Raw genomic sequence first — 18,605 nt, forward strand, 5'->3', positions numbered from 1 at the left:
CAATGAGAAAGGTATGAAGATTCACACTGGAGAAAAAACATATTGTTGTTATGAATGTGGCAAGCATTTCCCAAACATAAAGAATTTTAACAAACACAAAAAAATTCACTCTGGAGTGCTGAAACCCCACTGCTGTAAAGAATGTGGTAAACGATTCTCAATGAGATGCCGTCTTGAGAACCACAGAATAATCCACACAGGAGAAAAACCTCATTGCTGTCCAGAATGTGGTAAGTTGTTCTCATGTAAAAGCTATCTTCAGAGGCACAGAAGAGTCCACACAGGAGAAAAACCTCATTGCTGTTCAGAATGTGGTAAGGCGTTTTCAACTAGAAGCCACCTTCAGAGTCACAGAAGAATCCACACAGGAGAAAAACCTCATTGTTGTCCAGACTGTGGTAAATTGTTCTCATGTAAAAGCTCTCTTCAGAGTCACAGAAGAATCCACACAGGAGAAAAGCCTTATTGCTGTCCAGAATGTGGTAAGTCGTTCTCATGTAAAAGCTATCTTCAGAGTCACAGAAGAATCCACACAGGAGAAAAACCTTATTGCTGTCCAGAATGTGGTAAGTCGTTCTCATATATAATGTATCTTCAGAGGCACAGAAAAATCCACACAGGAGAAAAGCCTTATTGCTGTTCAGAATGTGGTAAGTCGTTCTCAAGGAGAAGCCATCTTCAGAGTCACAGAAGAATCCACACAGGAGAAAAACCTTATTGTTGTCCAGAATGTGGCAAACAATTTTCTGACAAACACAGTTCTCAAAGGCACACACAAATTCATACTGGAGAGGAGCCATATTGCTGTTCTGAATGTGGAAAAATGTTTTTCAACATTAGGTGTTTTCGAGTACACACACAATCTCACAAGGAAGAGAAAATTCAGTATATATGTTCTGAATGTGGCAAATGCTACTCAAGCAAGAAAAGTCTTTATAGACACGCCAAAATCCATACTGAAGAAAAATCTTTTTGATGATCTGAATGTGGTAAACGATTCTTTTTTTTATGCTCACTTCAGTCTCACATCAAAACTCATACTGGATCGAAACTTTATTGTTGTCCTGAATGAGATAAGCAGTTCTCACAGCAAAGCACCCTACAGGTCACATCAGACTTCACACTGGAGAGAAACCTCATCATTGGTTGGAGTGTGGCAAACAATTCTCACACCTCGGTTCTCTTTATAATCATAGGAGAAGTCAGACTGGAGAGAAGGCTTACAGTTGTTCTGAATGTGGAATGCGATTCTAATATAATAGTTCTCTTCACAATTATAAAATAATTCATTCTGGTAAGAAACACAGCTGTTCTCAATGTGGCAAGCTTTTTTCAATCAGCATGACTCTTAAAGATCACATGAGAATTCACTCTGCAGAAAAACCCTATTGTTTATCCTGAATGTGGTAAATGAATCGTCACATCAAAGCGCACTTAGGTGCCACAGAATGATCTACACTCAGAGAAGCAGTACACCTGTTCTGAATGTGGTAAAGGGTATTCTTCTAGAAAAAGTTTTCAGAGAAACACACGAAGTCATATTGGAGTAAAGACTGTCCCAGAAATAACAAATGATCTTTCCATTGGCTCCTCAACCGAACAAATTGAAGAAATATCTTCTGAATGAGGTAAAGGACTCCAGTTTAAAGTAGTTAATAAGTACATAGGAATACTGGAGGAAACAGTGAAAGTGGCAAACAGATTCTAGACGTGGGTAACCTCAGAGCCATATATGAGTTCACACTGGAATACAACACATTTCTCACAAACAGCAAGAATCTTCTTCAACAACTTAGAGGTGCAATAAAACAAACAAAAAAAAAAAACTCATTGTTCTCCTGAATGTGGTTAACGCTTTTCAGACAGCAGTGGCCTTCATAGTCATAAATGACTGGCCTACTTGTGGTAAGCCTCTTAGCTGTTCTGAATGTTGAAAGAAAGTGGTCCTCCTGTATCAGCCGTCATCAGCAACATGTAAGACTTCATGAAGGACTCAGAAACTGTACTGCCAGGACGTCAGCCATACAGGGACTGATCATCTCTGCACCAGTGCTGTGACATAAGATGGTGAAAAATACAAACACCAGACAACAGAATGAGGTAGCTTCAGAAATGTGCGGTGATAACAGCTTCAAAAACACAACAGAAAAAGTTCAATGTAATAATGAAAAAATGGAGAAATCAAATCCACAGTGCAGTGCCACTGAAAACGAGGGGAATATTTTTGTTTCTGAGCTTTGGAGATGGGGCATTTTTGATTTCAAATCTGTGACCATGCCCTGAATAAGTCTGTTATTTATCGGTTAGCATGTTCTGAAACTGTAATGTCATCACAAAGATCACACAAACACGTAATGTGACATTTGTGATCAATCACTTTTGATTTTTATGGCACCATTCATCAGCCCTGTATAGAGTGCCACTTCCAGATCAGCAACCCCACTGCACCCCATAGCACATTTAGAGTTTGGGACTGGAGCACAAAGTGGATGGCACTCTGAAAAGGACAGACTTGTAAGACGTGAACAAAGCCAGCTGCCCTCCCTGGTCTGTCTTCATTCAGAAGGACTCCCCTGAGTGGTGGGATTGTTCTGCGGCGCTCCTGTTAGCCGACATTTCATCAGCTTGCTTTCTGCGTTTCATCTGATAGCCAGCAGAGTTAATCTAAGATGAGCCAGGCCTGTTACAATGTGAACGTTCTTGACATTTTGGTTTACTTTAAATGTTTTTTCTGCTTCTTTTCTTTGAGTTCCTGTAGGCCTTGTACATTAAGATTATTAATACATGAGCATTTAGTGTTAATAATGAATTGACAATTAATAAACTGTTTTTCTTGCTAAATTGTAAGTGTGGCCTGTTGCCATTTTGTATCTTTATCCTTCTTGACTGTGTTGGTAGGACGTGTTGCACTGTTGCCTCCCTAGAATTAAGTGTCACATCACCGACGCTGGGCCTCACACCCTTCATCACACGTGAGGCAGAATCCAAGACTGCAGATCCAACTGTTAATCAGCTTCAGGGTGTAAGTATAAATTCAGGCTTATTCTCACTTTGACCTTGTTAATGGCTCCGCTCCTGACAAATCTCGCTTTATCTACGTTTAAAGTTTTGAGTGTAGATGTTTGTGGCGTTACGCCTTTAAATTATTTTACAGTTTTGAGTCAATGGCCTGAGGCTGAGGATTCAGCTCTCCAAGAACTTCACTGTGGGTACTCCTAGGATTGATGATCAATTCAGAGAAATACCATTTTTAGTTTGTTTGCAGTTTTAACATCGAGATTTAAGGCATATCTTCTAGTCAGTGACTGCTGGTGATTTTCATTACGACTCCGTTAAGCACTTTGGTTTTTCTCAATGCCTGCTCTGATTCTTTTGCTATTGAGTCCTGCTGCAGTTTCTCGATGTGCAAACATCTGATTAGCCACATTTCCTCTTGCCAGATGACAGTTCTAACTGAAACTCATAAAGCAGGTGGACATTATTCACGCTGCTGTCCAGCAGATCATCTCTGGATATTAGTGGCTGACACAACAACACCGTCCATTCAATATAAGGAGACACAAAGCCGACCCCATCATCTTTGGCTGATCTGCTGTTTTATTCACAATCAAAGCAGCCTGTATCCTCCTTATAGGTATTGGAGTTGGACATTCTCAAACTTCTGTGACACCCTGGGGGCTTTATTAGCTCTGTGCCATTATGATGGGTTAGGGGCTTCAGTGGCAAAACTCCTGTGCCACAAAGAGTCAAGGCAAAGAACATAAGAGTGAACTGAGGAAGACAACGTCAGACCAAAGATCTGAAGAAGGAGCATGTCAGAAAGACAATAAGTGCACTCCATGACCAACAAGGGTCTTCTCTTGACCCCTGAGCACAAACACAACTCCACACAGGACTGGACATCATCCTTCAAGGCTTGGCATCATTAAAGTGGCATGAGTGTGCCAAGAGAAATGAGGACTCTTAACAAGTGACTGAACAGCCAGGCCTGCTTTGCCATGTTGAATTGTTATGTGTGAGAAGCTCCTGATTGATGGTCTCATTTAAACTTCTCACTTTTACAAGACTGAACTCATCTGGAGACTCAAGAAAGTTGACAGTTTGGTCCTCTCTGACCCAAAGCTGCCCTTCAGAGTGAGGGCACATTGACTGGGACGATATGCAAAAAATCTTAAAGAGGGAACCTGAATTAATTTAGATAAACTTTATGAATCCCAAGGGGAACTTTGAACGCATACAGCAGTAGAAACATAAAAAATCAAAGATGTGGACTCACAAGAGAAATAATACAATCAATCAATCAATCAATGTAAATTGTGCAGAAATTGCAAAATTAATATACAGTAATCCCTCCTTCATTGCGGGGGTTGCGTTCCAGACCCCCGTGAAAGGTGAAAATCCGCGAAGTAGAGACCATATGTTTTTATATGGTTATTTTTATATTGTCACACTTGGGTCACAGATTTGCACAGAAACACAGGAGGTTGTAGAGAGACAGGAACGTTATTCAAACACTGCAAACAAACATTTTTCTCTTTTTCAAAAGTTTAAACTGTGCTCCATGACAAGACAGAGATGACAGTTCCGTCTCACAATTAAATGAATGCAAACATATCTTCGTCTTCAAAGGAGTGCGCATCAGAGAGAGATAGAGAGAGAGAAAAGCAAACAGTCAAAAATCAATAGGGCTATTTGGCTTTTAAGTATGCGAAGCACCGCCGGGCAAAGTAGCTGCAAGGAAGGGAGCAAGCATTTTTCAGCATTTGTTAGAGGAGCGTCCGTATCCTCTAGGCCAGTGTGTGTACAGCCCCTCTGCTCACACCCCCTCCGTCAGGAGCAGAGAGCAAGAGAGAGAGAGAGAGAGAGGAAAGCAATCTTTTAAGTATGCGAAGCACCATGCGTGAAGCATATCGCTTGTAAAGCAGCCACATGTAAGCCCAGCAAAGAAGGGAGCACTGTGAAGGTAGTCTTTCAGCGTTTTTTGAGGAGCGGCCGTGTTCTCTAGGTGGTGCGAACAGCCCCCGTGCTCACAATATATTTGAGGAGTTTTATTTAATATGTAATACGCGCTCTGGTTGGGTAGCTTCTCAGCCATCTGCCAATAGCGTTCCTTGTATGAAATCAACTGGGCAAACCGACTGAGGAAGCATGTACCAGAAATTAAAAGACCCATTGTCTGCAGAAATCTGCGAACCAGCAAAAAATCCACGATATATATTTAAATATGCTTACATATAAAATCTGCGATAGAGTGAAGCTGCAAAAGTCGAAGCGCGACATAGCGAGGGATTACTGTAAAGAGTATCAGCATTTAGTTAATGATTTCAGCAGGAAGTATTGCAGTGGGCAGCAAAGACCCCCAAGCACTTCTTAGCCCACTGTCGTGTAATGAGCAAGTCAGGTTCAAGTTGGGGAGCATGCACTGGTACATCGTGTTGCTGCGCTCACTACACGACGAAACAACTCGGAATCCCAGTTTGCAACCCCCCCCAGGCAGACACACAGTCCAGTCCCACCCTCCAGAAATGACCCTATTTCTGCTGCAGCCAGGTGTCACGTGGGTGACCCCTTGGTCTAGTCCAGCCACTCGGGTCCCCAACAATGAGGATCTTTTGAACTGGATCAGCCTCGGGGAAACACACCACATGGCTGTAGTGCCGTAACTGACGCTCCCTCACAATGCAGGCAATGTGGCTCATTTGGGACTCCATGAGCAACTGCTCATTCTACACAAAGTCAAACCAATGGTACCCAAGGATTTTCCGGAGAGACGCAGTATCAAAGGATTCTAGTCTTCATCTCAAGTCACTGGATAGCGTCCATGTCTCGCAACCATATAGCAAGACAGGAAGCACCAGGACTCTAAAGACTTGGACCTTCGTCCTTTTGAAGATATTGGGAGTGCCACACACCCCTTTATAGCGACCCTCATGACCCCCCCCCCCCCCCCCCCCCCCCCCATGCTCTCTCAATCTACTGACTTCATAGGAAGAGTCACCAGAGACACGAATGTCACTGCCGAGGTAAGTAAACCTTTTGACAAGGTCGACACTCTCTCCGCAGAAAGACACACTGCTGATGGTTGTGCCCAAGAGGTCATTAAAGGCCTGGATGTTGGTTTTTATCCAGGACACTCGCAAGCCCAGACACTCAGACTCCTCATTCAGTCTCTTGAGTGCCCTGATCAGAGCCTCCATTGACTCCACGAAGATCACAGCATCGTCAGCAAAGTCGAGATCCGTGAATCTTTCTTCACCAACAGATGCCTCCCAGCCGCTGGACCCCACGACCTTGCCCAACACCCAGTCCATACAAGCAATTAATAGAGTAGGAGCTGAACACACCACTGACGAACCCCAGAATCAACTGTGAAAAACGCAGAGGTCCTGCCTCCACTCTGCACAGCACTCACAGTACCAGTGTACAGGCCGGCCATGATATCCAGCAACCTCAAGGGTTTCGCACGAACCCTCAGGATATCCCACAGGCAGCTCGATCAACTAAGTCGAACGCTTTTTGAAAATAGACAAAGGCTGCAAAGAAACTCTGCCGATATTCGTGTTTGCGCTCCATGAGAACCCTCAGTGCCAGGATTCAGTCAATGGTAGACTTCTTAGGCGTAAAACCAGACTGTTCCAGTCGCTGGTAGGTGAGCAAGTGATCACAGATCCTATTGAGGACGACCCTAGCAAGGACCTTACCTGGCACTGAGAGCAGTGTTATCCTCCTGTAGTTGCTGCAGTCCAGGCGATCCCCCTTCCCTTTCCAGATAGGGACGACAAGTCCCGTTTTCCAGTCAGTTGGAATGATGCCAGTCTCCCAAATGGAAGCAAAGATTGTTTGCAATGCCAGGAGGACGGCCTTACCACCAGCCTGGAGAAGTTCACCCCAGATACCACAGATCCCTGCAGCCTTTCCTCCCCTCAGCTGGTTCACCACCTGTGCAATCTCAGTGAGACTGGGGGGTTCACAGCTAATTGGAGGACCAGCCTCAAGAACCGTGGACCCAGAGATATCCAACGTCCTAACTGCAAGATCAGCTTTGAACAACTCCAAGGAACAGATTTGGATGTGCGCAATGCTTCAGTTCCTCTGTAAGCAGGACGTGGGTCGCTAGACCACAGATGGTGTGTCACTTGCTCACAGACTCCTCTAACAAATGCCTCTTTATCTGCCCTCAGAGCCCTCGCAGCCGTCCTTCTCAGTTCCTGGTACAGACCAGAGTTTCCCTTGAGCCGTGCACTGCAACTCCTCTCGATGATATCCAGGGTGCCCTGCGAGATGAAACACCTCCTTCTGGGAACACCGGTAACACCAACACAACCCTCAGCAACCTTCAGGGTCTTGTCATGGAAAGTCTCCCACATCACATTAGGATCGGCAGTCGTACTCAAATCTGCAAGTTCCTCACACAAACTGCGTGCATACTCATTAGAAACAGCCTGGTCTTGGAGTCTGGTCAAGTCCAGGCTCATTTTCCTAGTAGGTGGTAACCTACTGGACCTATGCTGGATCATAACAGTAGCAACAAAAAGTCTGTGGTCAGAATTCACAACCTGGGCACTTCTGTAGACCCTGCAGTTTTGCAAGAACCTCCAGCGTCTGCCAACGAGAATGTGATTGATCTCCTTCACCACACCACCAGTATTGGAGTACCAAATCCAACGATGTGGTTCAGGGCACTGGAACCAGGATCCAGCGATTCACAGCCCCTGACCTTTTGCAAAGTCAAGGAACATGGAGCCAATTCTCAATTCTCATAGCCATCCCTGTCAGTGCCAGTGGCTGCATTGAAGTCACCCATGACCAGAGGAGTGTCACTTCATGGGCACTCATCAACCACCAAGCGAAGCTGCGAATAAAATGTCTCCCTCACCGAGAAATCACTCACTGCGGTCAGAGCACACACTGAAACAACAGACAAGGCACCCAGAGAGTGCCGTAATCTGAGTCTCATAATACGCTTGTTGAAAGGAGTGACATCGTACACCATCGGAAGAAGCCAATCCGCTACAGCAACAGCTACTTCCTCAAGTATGACAGCCATCAGACCGACCAGACCAATAAAAGATGTATCCACCTAGAGATCTGGCCGGTCCCCGGTCTGCGCACCTCAGAGAGTGCCACTGAAATGTGGAGTTTACACAGCTCCTCTGACAGCAGACGAAGATGATCATCTTGCCAAAGAGACAAGACGTTCCATGCGCCCACCCGTATGGGCTGCCTGAAATTGGGACCCAAGTGCTGCCATGCAGAGGGCGACACCTCAGCACCAAACCAGTTCCGATCCACAACAGACCTGACCCTATTGACTCTCCAATGGTTTTGACTCTTCTGCGAATGGGGCTCCTGAGGGCTTTCTCCCATCCCCTTCATGATGCGAGCAGCCTTCCTATGGGCAGCTGCAGCAGAGCTACTCTTGCAGAGAGCAAAAAGGAGTCCTTTCTGTCGTCTCGGAGCTTTGTGAAGTTTTATTACGGTGGCTTGAGTGCCAATCCTGCCACCAACCCCCATGATTTCCCTGCAAGTTGGAGGACCGCTTGCAGGGCAGGGTGCAGTTTAACGTCATACCCAGGACCCAGGTATAATGAGCCTGTGGCTAAAAGTGACCCCCAGAGAGCCCACCTGGAGGGGATTTTTCTTGATGACCTCCAGTTTTGCCCCCATCCACTTTCCACAACAGTGCCCAGTGTGCCCAGGGTTTGCCCAGTGATGGACCAGCTTTTCTGATTGGTTTCTTCAGGCCTTGTGCTTCGTTTGAATGCCCCAGGAAACCACAAGATAGAACAACACACTGGCTACTCCTGACTTTTAGAAGATGTACAGCAGTTTGCTGCACACATCAGAAAACCTGAGTCCACTCAGGAAGTCCAGTCTGCTCCAGCCCTTCTTGTACAACACCACTGTGTGGTCAGACAAGTCCAGTTTGCTGCTCATATGGACTTTCAGGTACATGTGTTCTGCACCACGTGCACATCCTCCTTCTAAACAGTGAGTGGTCTCAGAGACTCTTTGGCCTGCCAGAAGTCCACCACCAACTCTTTTGTCCTCCTGGTATTCGATCAGCAGGTGGTTCTCCCTGCACCACAAGCCAAAGTCTTTCACAAGCCTCCTGTTCTTTCACTCGTCTCCATTATTATTGCAGCCAATGATAGAGGAGTCTTCTGAGAATTTCTGTAGGTGGCAAGTGCTGGAATTGTACTGGAAGTCTGTTGTGTAGAGTGTGAACAAGAAGAGTGGCAGAACATTTCACAAAGGTGTTCCAGTATTACACACCACCAGTTCTGATGCACAGCCCTTGAAGTTCACAAACTTTCGTCTGTTGTTCACGTAGTCCAGTAGACTGAGGGGGGTATCACGATGCATAGCCTTGAGCCTTTTCAATAGTCGATAAGGCTGAATGGTGGTGAAGGCCATGGAGATATTTAAGAACATGATCATGACTGTGGTGCTGGCTTTGTCCAAGTGACAGTAGGACTGTGGAGCAGACAGACAACAGCATCCTCCACACTGATATGTGTCTGATTGGCACACTGCAGACCATCCAGATGTGCTGAAACGAGAGGCCATAGCTGTTTTAGGACCAGCTTCTCAAAGGTCTTCATGATGTATGAAGTGAGAGCAACTGGTTTGAAGTCCTTGGGGTCACTGGAATGCCCTATCTTTGGCACTGGGACCACACAGGATGTTTTCCACAGCTGGGGAACCTTCTGGAAATTCAGATAAAGGGAGAGAAGGTGTTAAGCACTGCAGAAATGTCTCTCTTACTTTGATCCTGTTGTGTAACAAGGTCATCACAAAGGCTTCTTCTAGTCTTACTGACATCCACAAAGCATCAGTCTGGTGGTTTTTCACCAGTGTGCAGGGTGGCGTATTGACATGGTGGTCACCATTTAATCCATCCATCCATCCATTTTCCAACCCGCTGAATCCGAACACAGGGTCACGGGGGTCTGCTGGAGCCAATCCCAGCCAACACAGGGCACAAGGCAGGGAACTAATCCCGGGCAGGGTGCCAACCCACCGCAGGACACACACAAACACACCCACACACCAAGCACACACTAGGGCCAATTTAGAATCACCAATCCACCTAACCTGCATGTCTTTGGACTGTGGGAGGAAACCGGAGCGCCCGGAGGAAACCCACGCAGACATGGGGAGAACATGCAAACTCCACGCAGGGTGGACCCGGGAAGCAAACCCGGGTCTCCTAACTGCGAGGCAGCAGCGCTACCACTGCGCCACCGTGCCGCCCTCACCATTTAATGTTCATCTTTATTAGTAACTGAACATCTCAGTAGTGTGTGTGTGGAGGGGTCAGGCTGGACACATGACAGAGCGCAGACACTCAGATGTGGACTAGACACTGCTATACTTACAAATCAAATATTCAATCCAAATCCACAACTTATTTGTTACACACCCCATTGTCTTGAGAATTAAAAAGTATATTCTGACTTTTCCAGCGCTATTAAGAAATGGATCATCAATACGGAGTGTTAAATCTTCAGATCAGACAACACAGGACATGTGACCAGAGGTGTCGACAAGTCAGAAGGTCACAGATGAGCAGATTTGACAAATGTCAGTCATCCTTATTGTTTTTCACCAAATACCATTGGGAGTTTATTTTACAAAATGTAAAGAATTATTAGATTTGTATTTTGTTAATACATAACGATTATTAAAAGAGGTTAGAGAGGTTAGGGTTAGGGTTAGGGTGCATTGCTGCGCCTACCACATGACAAATCAATTCAGGATCCCAGATTAAGGCTGAAATGCAGCCATGCAATGGGTGACACCTCAGCACTACACTGGTTCAGATGGAATGGCAGGTTGGAAGGCCTACTTGCAGGGCTGGATGCAGATTAACGTCATACCCAGGACGAAGCAGTTGCACGTTAAAGCCTTGCTTAGGGGCCCAACGGAGTAGAGTCACTTCTGGAATTGGGATTTGAACCAGCAAACTTCTGATTACCAGTGCAGATCCCTAGCCTCAGAACCACCCCTTATGGAAAATAAAAATTTATGTATTAGCATAAATTGACATAAAAGTAAATAACAGCTTCTGAAGCATTAGATTTAGCATAAATTAGACATGACTAGCAAATAAAATAAGTGCATCCGTAAAGTATTCCCAGCGCTTCATCACTTTTTCCACATTTTGTTATGTTACAGCCTTATTCCAAAATGGATTAAATTCATTTTTTTCCTCAGAATTCTACACACAACACCCCATAATGACAACGTGAAAAAAGTTTACTTGAGGTTTTTGGAAATTTATTAAAAATAAAAAAATTGAGAAATCCCATGTACATAAGTACTCACAGCTTTTGCCATGAAGCTCAAAATTGAGCTCAGGTGCATCCTGTTTCCCCTGATCATCTTTGAGATGTTTCTGCAGCTTAATTGGAGACCAACTGTGGTAAATTCAGTTGACTGGACATGATTTGGAAAGGCACACACCTGTGTATATAAGGTCCCACAGTTGACAGTTCATGTCAGAGCACAAACCAAGCATGAAGTCAAAGGAATTGTCTGTAGACCTCTGAGACAGGATTGTCTCGAAGCACAAATCTGGGGAAGGTTACAGAAAAATTTCTGTTGCATTGAAGGTCCCAAAGAGCACAGTGGCCTCTATCATCCGTAAGTGGAAGAAGTTCAAAACGACCAGGACTCATCCCAGAGCTGGCCGGCCATCTAAACTGAGCGATCGGGGGAGAAGGGCCTTAGTCAGGGAGGTGACCAAGAACCCGATGGTCACTCTGTCAGAGCTCCAGAGGTCCTCTGTGGAGAGAGAAGAACCTTCCAGAAGGACAACCATCTCTGCAGCAATCCACCAATCAGGCCTGTATGGTAGAGTGGCCAGACGGAAGCCACTCCTTAGTAAAAGGCACATGGCAGCCCGCCTGGAGTTTGCCAAAAGGCACCTGAAGGACTCTCAGACCATGAGAAAGAAAATTCTCTGGTCTGAAAGATTGAACTCTTTGCTGTGAATGCCAGGCGTCACGTTTGGAGGAAACCTTGCACCATCCCTACAGTGAAGCATGGTGGTGGCAGCATCATGCTGTGGGGATGTTTTTCAGCGGCAGGGACTGGGAGACTAGTCAGGATAAAGGGAAAGATGACTGCAGCAATGTACAGAGACATCCTGGATGAAAACCTGCTCCAGAGCGCTCTTGACCTCAGACTGGAGCGACGGTTCATCTTTCAGCAGGACAACGACCCTAAGCACACAGCCAAGATATCAAAGGAGTGGCTTCAGGACAACTCTGTGAATGTCCTTGAGTGGCCCAGCCAGAGCCCAGACTTGAATCTGATTGAACATCTCTGGAGAGATCTTAAAATGGCTGTGCACCGACGCTTCCCATCCAACCTGATGGAGCTTGAGAGGTGCTGCAAAGAGGAATGGGCGAAACTGGCCAAGGATAGGTGTGCCAAGCTTGTGGCATCATATTCAAAAAGACTTGAGGCTGGAATTGCTGCCAAAGGGGCATCGACAAAGTATTGAGCAAAGGCTGTGAATACTTATGGACATGGGATTTCTCAGTTTTTTTATTTGTAATAAATTTGCAAAAACCTCAAGTAAACTTTTTTCACGTTGTCATTATGGGGTGTTGTGTGTAGAATTCTGAGGAAAAAAATGAATTTAATCCATTTTGGAATAAGGCTGTAACATAACAAAATGTGGAAAAAGTGATGCGCTGGGAATACTTCCTGGATTCACTGTATGTCAAGCAAATAGTTAAATAAAGACATTAGTCATATTGGATTTTTTAGTTAAGCTTGAAGCAAAATGACCAATATTAGAAAGATAGAGCAGGAAGAGAATGACATACAGAAACTACCCGAGGACAAAAGAAGGGGGAATAAGAAGAACACCTGTTGTTTGAAGGCAAGGAAGCAAGGAATGATACCAATGATGAAATACAGAAAATGTTGATGGTCTTGGTAGGCACGTGAGAAGCCAGCTGGAGTAGTGAGTCAGAATGGACAGCAAAGGCATTGTTTTAAACGAGGTCAAGATGATAAGAAATGATTATATAAACTATGATTTTTTTTGCTTGTTCGGGGCTCTGCCCAATTTGGCCATATTGGGTTGAGTCCGTGTTGTTGTTTTAATGCTATAGACTCTGTTTGCCTATCCTCTGAATCCTAGAGCCTTCTTTTCAGGTAAAGTCCAGACAATTTTGCTTCGACACCCTCTGCCCTGTTATTAAAAAGATTAATTAAAATACAGGGTGAGCCAAAAAGACGTGCTACATTTCAAACATTTATTCTACAAAAATACTACAAGATAAAATAAATTTCATTACGACACAAGAAAGTACAGTACTGTGCAAAAATTTTAGGCAAGTGTGATAAAATGCTTTAAACAAAGAATGCTTTCAGAAATACAAATAATGATTGTTTATTGTTATCAATTTACAAAATGCAAAGTGAGCGAACAAAAGACAAATCTAAATCAAATCAATATTTGGTGTTCCTACCTTTTGCCTTCAAACCAGCATCAATTCTTATAGGTCCACTTGCACAAAGTCAGGGATATTGTAGGATTCTAGTCAGGTGTTTGATCAACCAATTCTTCCAAACAGGTGCTAATGATCATCAATGTCACACGTAGGTTGAAACACAGTCATTAACTGAAACAGAAACAGCTGTGTAGGAGGCTTCAAACTGGGTGAGGAACAGCCAAACTCTGCTACCAAGGTGAGGTTGTGGAAGACAGTTTCATGTCATGGCGAGATTGAGCACAGCAACAAGACACAAGGTAGTTCTACTGCATCAGCAAGGTCTCTCCCAGACAAAGATCTCAAACCAGACTGGAGTTTCAAGATGTGCTGTTCAAGCTCTTTTGAAGAAGCACAAAGAAACGGGCAACGTTGAGGATTGTAGACGCAGTGGTTGGCCAAAGAAACTTAGTGCAGCAGATGAAAGACACATCAAGCTTATTACCCTTCGAAATCAGAAGATGTCCAGCAGTGCCATCAGCTCAGAACTGGCAGAAACCAGTGGGACCCAGGTACACCCATCTACTGTCTGGAGAAGTCTGGCCAGAAGTGGTCTTCATGGAAGAGTTGCAGCCAAAAAGCCATACCTCCGACGTGGAAACAAGGCCAAGCGACTCAAGTATGCACGAAAACATAGGAACTGGGGTGCAGAAAAATGGCAGCAGGTGCTCTGGACTGATGAGTCAAAATTTGAAATATTTGGCTGTAGCAGAAGGCAGTTTGTTCGTCGAAGAGCTGGAGAGTGGTACAATAATGAGTGTCTGCAGGCAACAGTGAAGCATGGTGGAGGTTCCTTGAACGTGTGGGGCTGCATTTCTGCAAATGGAGTTGGAGATTTGGTCAGGATTAATGGTGTTCTCAATGCTGAGAAATACAGGCAGATACTTATCCATCATGCAATACCATCAGGGAGGCGTATGATTGGCCCCAAATTTACTCTGCAGCAGGGCAACGACCCCAAACATACAGCCAAAGTCATTAAGAACTATCTTCAGCGTAAAGAAGAACAAGTCCTGGAAGTGATGGTATGGCCCCCACAGAGCCCTGATCTCAACATCATTGAGTGTGTCTGGAATTACATGAAGAGACAGAAGGATGTGAGGAAGCCTACATCCACAGAAGATCTGGGGTTAGTTCTCCAAGATGTTTGGAACAACCTACCAGCTGAGTTCCTTCAAAAACTGTGTGCAATTGTACCTAGAAGAATTGATGCTGTTTTGAAGGCAAAGGGTGGTCACACCAAATATTGATTTGATTTAGATTTCTCTTTTGTTCATTCACTGCATGTTGTTGATTGATGAAAATAAATGATTAATACTTCCATTTCTGAAAGCATTCTTTGTTTACAGCATTTTGTCACACCTGCCTAAAACTTTTGCACAGTACTGTATATACCAAATAGGTTTTTTTTCCACTGTCTTTTTAAAATGATGTCTTCAAGATGGTGCCCATCATTATTGATACACTATCTGAGATGATTTCTGAATGCTTGCATGACTTGTTTGACTATTTCTAGGAGAATAGCTGCGATTTCATTGTGAATAGCGTCCTTAAGGGCTTCAAGGTTTTGAGGTTGGTGTGTGTATACCTTCGACTTGAGAGAGCCCCACAAGAACAAATCACACGGAGCGAGATGAGATGAACATGAAGGTCACCCGACATTGCCATGCAGGGAGATTAGCTTCCCTGGGAACATCTCCTGTAAAACTTGCATGGATCACCGCGCCATTTGAGCTGTCACTCCATCCTGTTGAAACCAGGCATCCACCACATCCATTTTTTCCAGTTCTCTAGCATTTCAGTGTAATGTTATGAACTGACAGTGACCGTTGATCCTCCACTTCAAAAAGTAAGGGCCTACAATGCAACATTCTGCAATGGCTCACCAAACTGTAACACGCTCACAATGCAGGAGTCTCTGATGAAGTTCACAAGGGTTGGTTTCAGCCCAACAGCAAATGTTTTGCCTAATTATGCGACCATTCAAATGGAAATGAACCTCATCGCTACACATGACGATGGCATCTCGATGAACGGTGTGCAGAATGTTCGCGCACAACTCTCTACAGCTCTCCCAGTCTCTCTCAGTGAGTTCCTGCACTCTCATCATTTTGTATGGATAGAAATTAAGGTCCTCATGCAAAATCCTCCTCAAAGCCATATTGGAAATGCCTAAGGCAGAAGCAGGTTTGCACACTGAATGTTTAGGAAACTGTAAAACTGATGGCCTTACACCTTAGATGTTTTTGTTCATACAGTCCAAAGATGGCCTGGAGATTTTCTGTTTAATGTTATACCCATCTGTCTACATTTAGCCACCCAGTGAAGAATTGTTTTCCAATTTGAGACATCACCGTTAAGGAGAAATGCTGAAGTGCGTCCGGAAGGCATGTTACATAGTGATGATGGATTTGTTGTTTTAGGAAAACACTTTGACATCAAAGCAGCACAGTGTGCACTGGACCAAGGCATGTGGCTGACTGAAAACTAAAAGGGATCTCCCATCAAAGGACCCCCTGGCACCCCAACCCACTCAACTGCCTCAACCTCACACAATGACCTTCAGAAATGTGGTACTTCATTTTGGCTCACCCTGTAAATGTTCTTTTCCCATAGAGAATCTTCCATAACCTAACAAAGCCACACTGTCCTTAAAGGTAAAGACAATTTTAATAAATCTGCACTAAATATCCATTTGATCAAACCCAAATCTTTCCTCCCCTCAGCCTTGCCATTCATTTAATATTGAGAGTGGCCACTAGAGGGGGCAGTTTGGCTACAGAAGAATCAGCTCAGCTGTCCGCTCTGAAGGTCATGTGACTGTGTGATCGTGTCTCCCTTATTTTGCTCTTAATTCATTTAAATCTTAATTAGTTTTAGATATAATATTTAAAGTTCTTTATTTCAGGTGTTTTATTCCTGTGTTTTTACTTTATTCTTATTTCTTTTACACTGCACTGTATTCTTTTCTCCCCCCTATCCCATGTGTGTAATATGGCGGGTGTCCACTAGAGGGCGCCACTGCACTTCAGTCCCACCCCTCAGTCCTCCTGTTAAAGTCTCCATTCGTCTGACTCTCTGATTGTTTCTCATTCTCTCCTTTCGTGTTTCACTGCTCAGGATTTCACTGAATGCTTTCTGCTTTTATCTTTTAGATTTCCTTTTTGTATAAATTGCTGTGTAATATTTAGAGTGGCCACAAGAGGCAGTAGTGTGGCGACTGACCAATCAGTGACCCCTTATGTCCATTCATTGTCTTTCTTATCTGCTTTTCAATTTCAGGTTTGTGGACAAGGTGGGCCAACCCTGGACGGGGTGCCAGTCCACTGCAAAGCCACACATGTGTGCCCATGTCAAGTGTGTGCCAACTGACCAAGAATTCATTTTATGAAGATGTTGGAGCTTTCAGGGTAACAAGAGTGACAAATCTGGGGACAAGGAGGAGGTGCAGTTTAAAGTTTAATGTGACATCAACTCAAACACCAAACTCTGTCAGTATGGCCGACATCTGACTGACCGGCGAGTCCTCGTCTTCAGACATTCACAGTGAATTCATTTTGAAGTGAAGGACCCTTTGAGTGACCAATGGAGGGTCAAAATGTGTCTGGTGAGTGGACAACACTCCAGTCCCCTCTGTCACTCTCTGCTCCTACATATAGTCACTATTCAAGAGCTCTCCATACTGAGTCTGTATAACGCCTTTCAGTTGTGCTGATCCAGCAGGACCACATGCCTGTCCTACTTAACAGGTGACATTCAGTGACACTTGTGGACATCAGTAGTTGTTGGGGTGTCAGCCTGAAGGACATGTGGCTGTGAATCAACAGTGACCTCTGCTGGTCAGACTGGTATTTGTAGGTCTGAGGTGTCTCCGCCCCTCACTATGACATACACACCTGATTGGCTACTCAAACCCAATAATAATGGAGACCCTGACAGTCGCACTTGCCCCACATTCTCATTCACAAATTCAATCACAGAGGTGAAAATCCTGTAAAATTAATTTTGACCCCAAAGTACAAACACAAAGAGGACCTGAGCTTGTGGGGACATCAAGTGACTGGTGGAGTGTACTGGTCAGTGGTCACCTGGTGTCACATAGCTGATTGTTACACTGGAGTGAAGATAAAGACAAAACCCTGGATAGAGGGGCTCAGTGAAGGAGGTGTTGAACCTGTGCAGGAGGGTCATTGTGTGTGAGACGTGATAAAATGACAGAGAGCCAGCAGGCCAGTCCAGATACACACCTATTCTGGGGCTGTAGGGGGCGCTGATTTCAGTCTGCTTGTAATTGTGAAGCACAGAGTACTGGGAATGAGAACACCACAAACACCAGGACTTGTCATTGTATCCAATGCCACACTCACTACCCTGTCCTTTATATGCGACTCCAATCTTCATGAAGCGTCCACTGCACTCCACCTCCAAGTAAGAGCAAGTCCCAATCAGAGCCACTCTGCACAGAACTTGTTCAGATCTGTCAGGATGATCAGGATATTTGGCTTTTGTCCCCTCACATGTCACCTTCTTGTTCCCTTCAGACAGACGAAGGTCTCTGTGCGCTGTGTTGATGTCCAGTGTGAGGGGACAGAAGTCTGAAAGGAGAGAAAAGAAAACGAGTGAGGAAATTTGGGAGTGTGTAACGGGACTGGGGGCGGAGCACAACACAGACAATTAACAAGAACCAATCAGGAGCTGCGCTGATGAGACACTAATAGTAAAGAGCTCCTCTGATTGGACAGAATCTGTGGGGATTTAAAACTAAAATTCTGGAATGACAATAAATCCGAATCCCTTTTATTCTCCAGTACTTCATGTGCAGGAATCTGACTTGGTAGATTTGGAGCTCCTTATAACAGAACACAACATCACAGACAAATAACAGAAAGAGCTGAAGTTAAAAAGACAAACTTCACACCAAGTTGTAGAATAATCCAATTATAAAGGAGATGTGCCGATAGTGATGTGCCGGTGTGAGTGTGTGTAGTGTGTATTCCTGTGTCACACACACATGTCCTCACACTGTACACACACACACAGTCTCTGACAGAACACATGAATACACACAGAAGGCGTCTAAGTCACTGCTGG

At 44.6% G+C, this 18,605-nt stretch overlaps 2 protein-coding genes and 1 long non-coding RNA gene across 4 annotated transcripts in view; 1 reads left to right on the forward strand and 2 right to left on the reverse strand.

The window, feature by feature from the left end:
• LOC114651545 (gastrula zinc finger protein XlCGF57.1-like) overlaps positions 1–18,605 on the forward strand; it is a 458,276-nt gene that overhangs the window by 317,279 nt on the left and 122,392 nt on the right. The gene's annotated exons all lie outside the window — the stretch shown is intronic.
• On the reverse strand, positions 144–860 carry LOC127527868 (uncharacterized). 2 transcript variants are annotated; one of them, XR_007935033.1, is made up of 3 exons: positions 714–860; positions 341–461; positions 144–256 (listed from the first exon to the last, which is right to left on the reverse strand). It is a non-coding gene; the product is annotated as an uncharacterized LOC127527868 (long non-coding RNA). The 2 variants fall into 2 exon arrangements; XR_007935034.1 differs by having other exon boundaries at positions 341–545; positions 714–833.
• The window catches only part of LOC127527841 (tripartite motif-containing protein 16-like), a 514,766-nt gene continuing 513,161 nt past the window's right edge, over positions 17,001–18,605 (reverse strand). The window contains exon 6 of the mRNA XM_051927978.1: positions 17,001–17,279. The gene's annotated coding sequence lies outside the window, so the exon portion shown is untranslated. The remainder of the gene's footprint in view (positions 17,280–18,605) is intronic.

Source organism: Erpetoichthys calabaricus, chromosome 5 (assembly GCF_900747795.2).
Source record: "Erpetoichthys calabaricus chromosome 5, fErpCal1.3, whole genome shotgun sequence".
NCBI lineage: Eukaryota > Metazoa > Chordata > Cladistia > Polypteriformes > Polypteridae > Erpetoichthys > Erpetoichthys calabaricus.